This window comes from Rhinolophus sinicus, linkage group LG06 (genome assembly GCF_036562045.2).
Source record: "Rhinolophus sinicus isolate RSC01 linkage group LG06, ASM3656204v1, whole genome shotgun sequence".
Lineage (NCBI taxonomy): Eukaryota > Metazoa > Chordata > Mammalia > Chiroptera > Rhinolophidae > Rhinolophus > Rhinolophus sinicus.
Window position 1 is genome coordinate 143,468,870 of NC_133756.1, and position 5,589 is coordinate 143,474,458.

Here is a 5,589-nt window from a genome sequence, read left to right on the forward strand (position 1 = left end):
CTCTTTTCTGCCTTTAGACCTTCACATTTCTTATTGGATCTGCCTGGGAAAACCCAAAATCAAAAGCACTATTCCTCCACATAATGTGTGGCTCCCTCTTTCACATCGTTCCAATCTCTGCTTAAAGCCATCTCCTTGTACAGCCTATCTAAAAATGCTTCTCCCCCACCCCCACCGTCAGGTTTCCTTTCCAATTCCCAGGGACACTCTATGTCTTTCTTTTGCTTTATTTTTTTCTGCAGAGCATTTATTGCTACCTGACTTTATTTATTTATTTATTTTTACTTATTTATATTCTGTCAGCCCCACTAGGATGTAAATGCCACATGAAGACCATGGATTTTATCTGTTCTGTACATTATTGTATTTCCAGTGCCTAGGACATTGTCTAGCACACAGTGGGTGCTTTTATGGGTTACCTATTCCATGGTGGAACAAATTACCCAAAATGTAGTGGTTTAAAGCAATAAGCATTTATTATCTTGTAGTTTCAGGGGATCAGGAACTCAGGAGGGGCTAAGCTGGGTGGTTGTGGCTCTAGATCTTTTAGGGGTAGCAGTGAGTGTTGGCCAGGGCTGCAGTCATCTGAAAGCTTGATGGTCTGCTTCCAAGCATTTCATATGGCTGTTGACCAGAGGCCTCAGGTCCTTCATTTATCTATAGGGCTGCTCTCAACATAGCAGAAGGAAAATGAGAGAGAGAGAGAGAGAGAGAGAGAGAGAGAGAGAGAGAGAGAGAGAGAGAGATCAAGGTGGAAGTCACAGTACCGTTTTATGACCTAGTGTCTGAAGTTGCACACTATCATTTCTGCTTCATTCTATTTGTTAAAAATAAGTCACTAAGTCCAGCCCACACTCAAAGGAGGGGAACTAGGGTCCACCTCTTGAGGGGAGAAATACCCAAGAATTTGTGGACATATTTTAAAAAGTAACATAGTGATCAATTAATATTTGTGAAATAGAGGGATGGATAATTTGGGTTATGTCTTTATATAATCCCTTTGGCTGCTGTGTGGAGAATGGATTATAGGGGACAAGAATAGAAGCAATGAGATTGATGATGATGATGATGATGGCCAACATTTATTAATTCATTTTCTGTGCCAAGAACTAGTCCAAGTGCTCTACAGCCATTAACTCATTCACCCTCAGAACCACCTTATGAGGTATGTACTGTTGTCTCCATTTTACAGATGAGGAAACCAAGTCACAGAGACTTTAAGGAACAACAGTGTAGGTGAAAGATGATCTGATGCTACAGTTAACACCGGTTCTGACTGGGAAGATTTCAAATGCTTCCACATTCTCTATTTTGTGATCCCAACTCATAAAACCCCCAAACACAAAGTATGACAAGAATCTCTAAATTGGTTGAATACCACAAGTATACAGGGTAATGTACTCATAAATGTGTGCTGTAGATTTTAAGTTTCTTCCAATGATATTATAATAGTCCATGATTTATCGCTTTTTTTCAGTAATAATAATACATTGTTATTATGAGAATAAAGCTGTGGGGTTTTAATTTTTATTTTAAATGTTTTTGGAGCAAGAAATAACAAATTTACAAACACAAGGTCAGTCATGAACGTGTTTATCCTTTTGTAGATTTTATGAAACAAATTTATCTTGGTTTCTCAGATATTTGAATATCTTCAGCCTCAGAACTTAGTATAGAATTGTCAAGCAACTGAATTGTTTTTTTCTGAATTTAGAAGGTTCCGTATGATATGATTTCCTATAATATCAATTATATAAGAACTACATTAATATTTCATTATTTGAGTGTATTATATAATTTATATTTTAAATAAAATAAACTATATATAAACAAATTCAATTTTTCTTCACACAGTTTTGAAATATTCTACTGCATGTCATGTAAAGTATGAATGGTCTTCTGCATTTTAAATGAAATTCTGTCATCTGATTGCAGATCAAAAATGACCTTTAACTGTAATTCTCAGTATGCTGATTAAAAAAGAGTGCTGTTTAGAATTTGTTGCACATTTCATTTAATTTTACTGCACTGTGAACTAATTGTACTCTACATAGAAAAATATATCATTTCTATTTTTTGCGTTCACATTTGATCTCATAATCTCATAATACCTTTAATGATCTTTTAATGATCTTTTTTTTTCCTATTTTTTCTTTCTGCAAATATGTTTTCCCTACTAGAAAAGAAAAGTGTATTTTTGCATTAATCCTAATAGCAACTTTAGGAGTAATGTTTCCTCCATTACTTATTTCAAAGATGTGAGCAGGTGCCTGTACTGTATAACAAACAAACTATGAAGACATAAATACTGGAACAGGGTTCAGTGTTTTAAGAAACAAACAAGATGCACCATAGGATTAATCTCATGCATATTGAATAATGTATATAATCATTATGCTACCTAGTAATTTAGACATATAGGCAATAAGCAGGTGACATAAATAGCTATACTTATGTTTACTGAAGGCAATTCAGGCATTTTGGGGGTCAGTTGGGGATAGGGGAAATGTAAACTAGGTGTGAGTGAAAATTCAGTTGATATTTGATAATTAACCGAGAGGAATCCATAGAGTTGGGATTTTAAATTTTCTGGCTGGGGCACAGACTTTGGAATTTTGCATTTAAGGTAAGACAATTCTCTTGTCTCAGGGAAAATTGCCCCTTTCAAAGTAGAATAACAACTAAAAAGGATAGTCCAGACATAAAACTGAATGTAGTAAAAGGCAAGAAGAAAGGTTTAAGCTTGAGAGTGACTAATGCCTCCTTTCAGCAGAAAAGGAGAAGAGGAAGGGAAGCAGAGAAGAGAAATCTTGAGGAAAGGCAGACGTTTCCTTTTGCAGCTCAAACCTTCCCCTTCTCGTCTTGTCTTCTACAGCTGATCTCAAAGGGGACAAGAACAATGTGATCCTAAACATCTTCTCCAATGAGCCTGAAATTTTACTAATTAGATTTGCTTACACATTTAGATTCACCTAAACTTCACAGTGGCCTACCATATATTGGGTTTGCATAAACTATCTAATTTAATCCTCACCTTCTTTTCACATCAAATTCAAAGGTGAGGAGGAAGACATAAGGAAGCATGAAATGTGCCCAAAGTCACACAGTTACCTGAGCAGTCTCCTCCTTGTCCAGTGTCCTTCCAACACTTCCCTGGAGGGTCAAATGACCAAAAAAAAAAAAAAAAAAAAAAAAAGAAGCTACATCAGCAAGGCGTGAGTCACACTGCGGACATCACTAACCCAGAGGAATGTATGTTAACAGGAAGTGTTTTTGTTGTAGTTGTGTTTTGTTGTAGTTGTTACATGGCTATGCATGACTGAACACCTCACTTTTGTTAGGTGAGCACAGCTTCTCCTGGAGGATCCTTGCATACTTCCTCACACATTCCACTGTGATAGATGAGCTCAGAAAGGAAGGATGGGTAATTTACTACCTGGAGGCAGGCAGTCAGTATTGAATACGGAGGGACTGGGCTGTTTCCCTAGTTCAGGTAAAAAGAAAGGAAAGAAGGAATTTGGGAATAAATCAGGGAATTTTGGGAATACAGTCACTTTGATGAATCACATGGGATGACTGAGGCAAGAGGAGTAGACCTGTATGGTTTAGGGTAAAGGATAAAAACTACCTGAGCCTTTGTTCTCACTTACTTGAATCTCTATTCTTTCATCTGCAAATGGAGAAGGTGAGACCTAATGAGCTTGGGTGACTTTTCTCCATGTACCATTTTAGAGGATTATAAAATTCTACTTTTGTTGTAGAGCTAAACATTTGTCATATCCATGATTTGATGTTGAGACTTGTTAGGAAAACAATCCTCAATTTGAACTCTTCCCAAGGGGAATTGTAATGTCCTTTATGACTACATGTTTCCAAGAATTCATTTAGTGAAAACCTTTGATTTGGGAGTAGATGCTTAAGGCCACATAGTTTGGTCACAAATCCAGCTACATTATTTATTGTGTAAACTTGGACAAGTTTCTTAATCTCTTTGTGCTTCAATCCATTCACCTCTAAAATAAGGATAGTAATAATTGTCCTTGAGTTATTAAATAAAAATATTCAGAGCAGTGCTGGGTATATGCTAGGACCTAAAAAAATATTTGTGGGGTGCATGACTATTACTTAAGGATGGTATGTTCAATCAAACTTTTTAGAGGAGTGAACATTTGTCTTTGAAGAATGGGTGGGAATTCGATGAGGGAGGGCAACATTAATGACAGAAGTGGCATGAACATGAAGAAATAAAGGTTATCATTGGGGTAAAAGAAAAGCACACTTAGTGGGTTAATAGGGTGTATAGGAAAAATGGTTAAAAAGGTTTTATGGAGTCCAATGGTAATGTGCCTTCACAGACAAATTATGGGATACAGATATTTTTAGTAGATAAAACAGTCTGAAGGTTTATGAGCAGGGAAATGTCAAGATTTATTCAAGATGGATGGTTTATTTTAATTGCCTGTTTTGCATACCCTTAGTTGAAACATTTTTGTCTAATATAAAAACTATGCTAGTCTGTTATATTGATTCATAAGGACATTTAACATCCCAGAATTAAACTCCAGAAGCTTTGGAGAGAGAGAACAACATAAACAGTGTGGATGCTGGCAGGCATTTTCATCCCAGGAGCTGATACATGTGGGCAACGGATTCATTCAAACCTGAGAGTCTTGCATTTTGGCAAAACCTATGGAAATAATGTGCCAAGGATTTTAAGGATTCTCCAATCATGGAGACATTATTTGGGTGTCACATGAGTGGGTGTGTTAGCATCTTCACCATCCTGGAGGAAGAAATGAAAGATTTAACTGAGGGCTTTAAAAATTGTAATAAAGAGAGTGATCACTTAAGATGATGAATCTGGAAAAGTCAACAAGTTATAATCTTCTTAAACTTTCTGAAATGTGAAAAATCTACTACATGACTACCGACAAGTAGCAGATCATTTATATGTACATATTGTTGTACAAGGTTATATACACAAAACAATGTGTACTGTAAAACCAAACTCTTACATTGAGTTAAGATTTGTGAATTTCCATATTAAAATAAGATTATTTTTATTTGTATGCATTTATAAGGAACAGTTTCTTTTTTTAAAGGAAGAGAAACAGATCTTTGGGCTACAAAGAGTTACCTGAGTGGGCCTTTCAGTTATGCAAATGTAGGTAAGAGTGAGACACTCATGAATGTTTTTTTTTTCCATTCCAGCTGCCCATCCCTGAGGCCCAGGTATACAAAGCTGATCTCTAAGGGAGAAAGTAAATTATTTGTGTAAGGAGGCCAGGACCTCCCTGGAGGAAGGAAACAGAAGCCCCCAGTTAACCTCTCCTGCTGGAGATTTGTATTTAGGCAGCTCTTTTTTTGGATGACTAGGTCCTACCCCCACCCAGCCCCTAATGGCAGGAAAGGATACCTGGGGATTGGAGGAAAACAATACAAAACTCCAACTCCCTTGAGGAAGGGGATCGTGGGATCTGACTCAGGCTCTGTGACAAAATTCCAAGGTTTTCCTTTGGAGAAGCATCAGCACCATCTGCTAAGGCTGTGGAAGGCCATTTCTCTATAGTGACAGCTACACGTGGTACA

The 5,589-nt window shown here is 36.9% G+C and overlaps 1 long non-coding RNA gene across 1 annotated transcript; it reads right to left on the reverse strand.

Annotated features, from left to right (window-relative positions):
• Nucleotides 1-567: 567 nt before the first annotated feature.
• LOC109450815 (uncharacterized) lies at nt 568-5,211 on the reverse strand. The gene is made up of 3 exons (XR_002137889.2): nt 5,138-5,211; nt 3,112-3,153; nt 568-665 (listed from the first exon to the last, which is right to left on the reverse strand). It is a non-coding gene; the product is annotated as an uncharacterized LOC109450815 (long non-coding RNA).
• Nucleotides 5,212-5,589: the final 378 nt, after the last annotated feature.